The sequence below is a fragment of the Patiria miniata genome, unplaced genomic scaffold (assembly GCF_015706575.1).
Source record: "Patiria miniata isolate m_02_andy unplaced genomic scaffold, ASM1570657v1 HiC_scaffold_18, whole genome shotgun sequence".
In the NCBI taxonomy this organism is placed as follows: domain Eukaryota; kingdom Metazoa; phylum Echinodermata; class Asteroidea; order Valvatida; family Asterinidae; genus Patiria; species Patiria miniata.
The window spans coordinates 447,367-454,932 of NW_024037056.1; the positions used below are offsets into that span (position 1 = coordinate 447,367).

Sequence of the window (7,566 nt, forward strand, 5' to 3'; positions counted from 1 at the left end):
CTGTGTAAATTGCCATAGAGTAGGCTGTCAGCGGGCTTCACTCTATGGTGTGTTTACTTGATATATCTCGTCTTGACGGTATCTTGTTATGAAAAAATCCTGATTTATTTGACATGTATGGAGAGCTAGTTAGTCTGGCTACATCGTCCAACAAGTTTGAAGTCCGTAGACCCAATACTGGTGGAGAAAATGTGACATAAGCAAGAAAATTTTGCCCGAGTTTGTTTCTGTGCGTAAATTGCCATAGAGTAGGCTGTCAGCGGGCTTCACTCCGTGGTTTGTTTTCTTGCTATATCTCGTCTTGAGGGTATCTTGTTATAAAAAATTCCTAATTTTTTTGACATGTATGGAGAGCTAGTTAGTCTGGCTACAACGTCCAACAAGTTTAAAGTCTGTAGACCCAATACTCGTGGAGAAAAAGGGACATAAGCAAGAATATTTTGCTCAAGCTTGTTTCTCTTTGTAAATTGCCATAGAGTAGGCTGTCAGCGGGCTTCACTCTGTGGTGTGTTTACTTGCTATATCTCGTATTAAGGGTATCTTGTTATGAACAATTCCTAATTTTTTTTGACATGTATGGAGAGCTAGTTAGTCTGGCTACAACGTCCAACAAGTTTGAAGTCTGTAGACCCATTACTCGTGGAGAAAATGGGACATCAACAAGAATATTTTGGCCGAGTTTGTTTCTCTGTGTAAATTGCCATAGAGTAGGCTGTCAGCGGGCTTCACTCTATGGTGTGTTTACTTGATATATCTCGTCTTGACGGTATCTTGTTATGAAAAAATCCTGATTTATTTGACATGTATGGAGAGCTAGTTAGTCTGGCTACATCGTCCAACAAGTTTGAAGTCCGTAGACCCAATACTGGTGGAGAAAATGTGACATAAGCAAGAAAATTTTGCCCGAGTTTGTTTCTGTGCGTAAATTGCCATAGAGTAGGCTGTCAGCGGGCTTCACTCCGTGGTTTGTTTTCTTGCTATATCTCGTCTTGAGGGTATCTTGTTATGAAAAATTCCTAATTTTTTTGACATGTATGGAGAGCTAGTTAGTCTGGCTACAACGTCCAACAAGTTTAAAGTCTGTAGACCCAATACTCGTGGAGAAAAAGGGACATAAGCAAGAATATTTTGCTCAAGCTTGTTTCTCTTTGTAAATTGCCATAGAGTAGGCTGTCAGCGGGCTTCACTCTGTGGTGTGTTTACTTGCTATATCTCGTATTAAGGGTATCTTGTTATGAACAATTCCTAATTTTTTTGACATGTATGGAGAGCTAGTTAGTCTGGCTACAACGTCCAACAAGTTTGAAGTCTGTAGACCCAATACTCGTGGAGAAAATGGGACATAAACAAGAATATTTTGGCCGAGTTTGTTTCTGTGTGTAAATTGCCATAGAGTAGGCTGTCAGCGGACTTCACTCTGTGGTGTGTTTACTTGCTATATCTCGAATTAAGGGTAACTTGTTATAAACAATTCCTAATTTTTTTGACATGTATGGAGAGCTAGTTAGTCAGGCTACAACGTCCAACAAGTTTGAAGTCTATAGACCCAATACTCGTGGAGAAAATGGGACATAAGCAAGAATATTTTGCCCGAGTTTGTTTCTGTGTGCAACTTGCTATGGAGAAGGCTGTCAGCGGGCTATCCTTTGATATATCTCGTCTTGACGGTATCTTGTTATAAAAAAATCCTGATTTATTTGACATGTATGGTGAGCTAGTTAGTCTGGCTACAACGTCCAACAAGTTTGAAGTCCGTAGACCCAATACTCGTGGAGAAAATGGGACATCAGCAAGAACATTTTGCCCGAGTTTGTTTCTGTGCGTAAATTGCCATAGAGTAGGATGTCAGCGGGCTTCACTCTGTGGTGTGTTTTCTTGCTATATCTCGTCTTGAGGGTATCTTTTTATAAAAAATTCCTATTTTTTTTTACATGTATGGATAGCTAGTTAGTTTGGCTACAACGTCCAACAAGTTTGAAGTCCGTAGACCCAGTACTCCTGGAGAAAATGGGACATAAGCAAGAAAATTTTGCCCGAGTTTGTTTCTGTTCGTAAATTGCCATAGAGTAGGCTATCAGCGGGATTCACTCCGTGGTGTGTTTTCTTGCTATATCTCGTCTTGAGGTTATCTTGTTATAAAAAATTCCTAATTTTTTTGACATGTATGGAGAGCTAGTTAGTCTGGCTACAACGTCCAACAAGTTTGAAGCCTGTACACCCAATACTCGTGGAGAAAATTGGAAATAAGCAAGAATATTTTGCCCGAGTTTGTTTTTGTGTGTAAATTGCCATACAGTAGGATGTCAGCGGGCTTCACTCCGTGGTGTGTTTTCTTGCTATATCTCGTCTTGAGGGTATCTTGTTATGAAAAATTCCTAATTTTTTTGACATGTATGGAGAGCTAGTTAGTCAGGCTACAAGGGCCAACAAGTTTGAAGTCTGTACACCCAATACTCGTGGAGAAAAAGGGACATAAGCAAGAATATTTTGCCCGAGTTTGTTTCTCTGTGTAAATTGCCTTAGAGTAGTCTGTCAGCAGGATTCACTCCGTGGTGTGTTTACTTGATATATCTCGTCTTGACGGTATCTTGTGATGAAAAATTCCTAATATTTTTGACATTTATGGAGAGCTAGTTAGTCAGGCTACAACGTCAAACAAGTTTGAAGTCTGTACACCAAATACTCGTGGAGAAAATGGGACATAAGCAAGAAATGTTGCCCAAGTTTGTTTCTGTGTGTAAATTGCCATAGAGTAGTCCAGTCGGACGAGAAATCGACCAGACTTACCTCCAGACGGGTTTGCAGACGCGCTTGGGCTGAACAGCGTGAATCTGCCATCGATGGTCGTCACTTCGGGTTGAGCAGCCGATGGGCCGACTGATGGCGAGACTGGTGCGTCAGACAAACCGGCGATGTTTGTGGTCGGGTACGGGCTGGTGACTACTCCAAAACACGGTAAAAAAAAAATAACATTGTTCATTTTTTGAAGATGACTGTCCATGCATGTTTTCAACAAATTACATTTGTTTTCCAAACAACAAATTTTGATAGTACTTGTTTATTAACAATGTTCCAAAATTTGGAAGTCTGCACCCCAATAAACAGCTTTTATTTTGGGTTGCATTTGTGCACAACACAGCGAAAAGTTCCCGGTCCCGCAGACAATTGCAAAAGACGGGTGGGAACCAGACTACCCTGTGCGAATTGTTGTCGGGCCGCAAATTGTTTGAAAGTTGTATTTGTAAAGTAATTATTCCATAACTAAACGAACCTTTTTTCGGTTGATGTCTTAATCAAAACTCAGTGTTACTTTTGAATCGCTAGAAAAAAAGTAAAAAACCTCATCATATATTCGGGTTGTAACTTAAAAAAGACCCCGCAGTACATTGCAACAACCCAAAGAGCCTTGAAAGTAGAAAACATTTAGCAAATCGATGTCAGCATAACACTGCGCTGCAGCTGCTTATTTGTTAAGGACTTCATTAAATTTTAATGACTCCACATAGATTACGTTTCTAAGTGCAGCTGCACAGTACCTTGATATTGATTTTACTTTGCGAAGTGAGATCTTGGAGGACATAAAAGATGCACTGATCGTGCTTTATTTTGAAGTTTTGCCCCGAATGTTTTTTTTTTCATGCATTGCACATACAGGGTGAGTAAAAAAAAAAAAGCAGAACCCAAACCTCCAAAAAAAAATTGTCATATTTAAAAAAAATTGTAGCACCAAAAATAATGACTGGAAAGCCAATTTTATAAACTATTTATAGATGAAAAAATACTTAAATTGCTTAATCCGTTTAAGGTATGTCACCATTTAAACACAAAAACTGGCTTTCGTCCAAAATGCGATTTCAAGAAGCGTCGTCACAATTGTCTTCAATCATCACCAGCGATAAAACATCAGTTTAAAAGTTAAAAATATTCAACAAAGTTGTTTTGAAGGCCCGTCTTTTGAAAAAAAAGTGGATTTTATATGTCATATTGTTTGCCTAAGTAGGGTTGTTAATAAAGATATTGTGTACTACAGTTGGTGACATTTGTTGAAACAAGTATTCCGTGTCATTTTCTTTGTTGCTCAAAACAGTCAGAACACACAATAAATTGCAGGTTTTTTTGGGACGAAACAGGTTTTTAGGGTCATTGCGTTAAAATGGTTATATTGTTTGAACAGATTGGGCAATTTCAGTAAATTTTTCATCTAAAAGTAGTTTCTGAAATTGGCTTTCAGTCATTCATTTATTAGTTTTGGTGCTAAATATTTTTTTAATATGAAATACATTTTGGGGTTTGGGTTACGGTTTTTTTGACTCACCCTGTAATCATTCGCTAGCTGATTTGCTGAGTTAGTGGATGGTAATTTTATCAGTCGATTTCTTGTAGCGCCATAATTATGCGTGCAAGACCTCAGTGCCGGTGGTGCGATGCAAGATTCTGACAAACTCTTAAACTTTTCGTGACATCCGAATTTTACAAACACAACAAAAATACTTACACTGGCTAGCAAGCACCTGAATAATAGATTTCTATCCGACATAATAATGTGAGTATTATTTTTCTGATACATCTTTTTCTTGAGAAAAATGCGTTTCGCCTGATTCATTCTCAAGTTTTACGGGCTGCTTAATTAAGCGAGTTGCACGAACAATAATTTTGTGGGCAATGTCCCTGTGACGATTTTATATTCGTTTTGCTGAAGGTTCAGAAATCATTGTCGGTGTATACTTTGGTATATAGTGCTGCAGCTTAATGCACGTTCCAGACTTTTAGTTTTAATAAATGAAAATACTTGTTATTCAATATCGAAATTGTATATTCTTTCTTGTGGGAAAAGTGGATACAGTACACAAAAAGTGTACCATCTCCTTTATGTACAACCTTGGGACAAGTGAGTTATATTGATAAGTCAGAATTTTACCTTGCGATCGGACAGTCTGGAGGCACAGAATCTGTAGGTATGAGAACATTTGAAACAAAATCACAGGCAAGTCCAACTAACGCAAGGATCAACAGTTGTTGAAGTTTAAACAAAATGACGGCAGTCTTGTGACAATTTCTGACAATCTCTGAAGGTATTTAATGAATAATGTGCAATTATCATAAGAATAGATAAGAAAAAGTAAAACACTAAGTAGTAGAATTGAACCGAATTAAACAAAACTATGAGGAGTAACATGTACAAATGTTTTGGTACGTAATGCTTTGGCCAAACCAACTGCGTCAGCGCAGAGCAAACTATACACTCACCGATACAAGAAGACGCATGATATACCCATTCATTGCTGCCATTAATCGAAAACTTGCAAAACGTAATATCCAAGTCTTTGGTACACTATTCCCAGGAACACCTAATTTTCTTGGAGAGGCCTACATTTCATGGAGACTTTGAATCGCATCTATTTGTAGCCAGTCGAAGTTGACGACTTGCCGGTCCTCAGACCAAGAAGGCAGTAATGTACCCACAAAGATGGCACTGTGTATTGTCTGCTGAAAGTGGGCCGCTATTTTATCGATCTTCGTCCAGTTATATAGGTCTGATCGCCTATAACAGATCACGTACTATGCGCCCGTGTTTTGTGTCACTTTGCGAGTAGGCATGGTTTTCCGTGTTGTCGATGGAAGAGCCAAGTGTTTTGAATATCGATAATCAATAACACGAGTGGTGTTGATCAATAACGTTGAGCGGACTTTTATATAACTTTAAGTAACATACACTGCAGGGAAGGATGGGAAATACACCCTCGCCTAATAGTCCTGGGTCATATTGACCCAGACTCTGAATCCAAATTTGACATTTTGCTGGGTAAAAAAAATGACATTTTTGGAGGTCATAAAAACGTCATTTTTTACCCCGAAAAGGACTGAGCAAATTTGGATTCAGATTTCGAGTCAATTTGACCAAGGAGATTATAAAGTGTATTAAGGCAGCGGGAGTAGTTTTATTTATTTTTAAGGTAACTAATTTTTAAGGGGCTGTTTTCTTTCCTTATTTTTAAATTTAGCTTTTTTTCTTCAATTTCATCCCCAAATCTGCAAAGAGGAGCTTTAATAGCGCCCTCAATTGCTCAAAATCAATAGTCATTGACTACAGAACGTTTCTGAAAGTGGAGATCGAGAGAAGCCAAAAACGGTTTGAAGACAGTTTTTGATGATTTTTATTTCCAACACAAGGAATGGTTCCAAATGCTGGCGGCAAAAACCAGGAGGGCGCTGTTTGATTTGGGCAAAATATTTTGTACATTCGCTCGTACCCCCGCCCTGCAAACAGGACGCTGGAATACTATGGTTGCAGACCAGTAAATCGCTCCGAAATTGCCTACGCCGGCCAAATCATGATTTGCATGCCCTCAAAATCTTCAGTATTTGAGCATGCTGTGGGCCATGAACTTGAGGGTTTGTAAAAAATATGGGTGGAAGCCGTGCACAGGACTGTGAGCTTGTAGTTCCGTTCAATTTGGATGAAATTGGGGCCCTTAACGCGCTCTATTCCTACATTATTACGCTTTTCAACGAGAAAAAACATCTCTTAACTGGAATAAAAGAGTAATGAATCAGTCTTAACGGCCGTTTCAAACCTTGCAGAGTCATAACCTTGATGACGCGCATGTCACTGGTCACGCAAAATCCAACCAATCAGAGCGTGAATTCATCAGAGTATCCCAGCGTCCTGTTTGCAGGGCGGGGGTACGAGCGAATTTTTTACAGAGCCTGAAAGTCAGTGGCGTAGCCACGGGGGGGGGCGGGGGGGGGGCGACAGCCCCCCCCCCTCATGAAACCTTGTCGCCCCCCCAGTCGCCCCCCCCCCTGAGATTTTGAGTTTCTAAAAAAATTATCATTGATCTACTTGACGCCCCCATGAAATGTTCCAGCCCCCCCCCCCCGACCCCCCACCCCCCCCCCTCCCCCCCCCACCCCCCAGCGCCATAATTGGCAACGGAACATCTGGTTCTGCCACAACGGAATAAAATCGATTTGCAGACAATATAGTTTGCAAAAGTTTCAAAATTTAATCTTCCTTTCAACTCGAACAATAAATGCAATGTTGTGTTTTTTCCCCACAGATCGATTTGTGCACAGCTGACGTGGTCTATTTCGCCACGGTCTAATACATATAAACAGATTCGCTGATTAATTCGGGAGACTTGTATGCTCCGTGGATGACAGGTGATACTCAACTAACTGACGTGCAGATTACCAACAAGGATTATGAGTGCATACCGTTTTGCTCAAACGTCGCATGCTGATGTGTTCATTCAATGAGTTCATGTAAATTGCAGATGACAGATTGAACGGATTGTAAGATGGTTAGTCATTTAGTTAGTCTTTTCATGAACCAATCCGCGGCTGATTTTCACACGGCACCTTCATTTCAAAGTTTTTGGACTTCAGTTTAAACAGTTAAACAAAAAGTAGAATTGTTGACGTTAATATATATACACACAACTTGACCATTTCTGTTTTAAGTGGATCCCCCATTCCCCTACCCCATAGATAACTAGTGTCATGGCCTAATGGTTAAGAATACCCGACTCATGCTCTGGTGTTTCAGAGGCAACAGTGGTGTGG

General features: G+C 39.8%; 1 long non-coding RNA gene across 1 annotated transcript; it reads right to left on the bottom strand.

The window, feature by feature from the left end:
• Nucleotides 1-2,792: 2,792 nt before the first annotated feature.
• Nucleotides 2,793-5,543, bottom strand: LOC119724097. Its single transcript, XR_005270605.1, has 3 exons — nucleotides 5,248-5,543; nucleotides 4,919-4,949; nucleotides 2,793-2,940 (listed from the first exon to the last, which is right to left on the bottom strand). It is a non-coding gene; the product is annotated as an uncharacterized LOC119724097 (long non-coding RNA).
• Nucleotides 5,544-7,566: the final 2,023 nt, after the last annotated feature.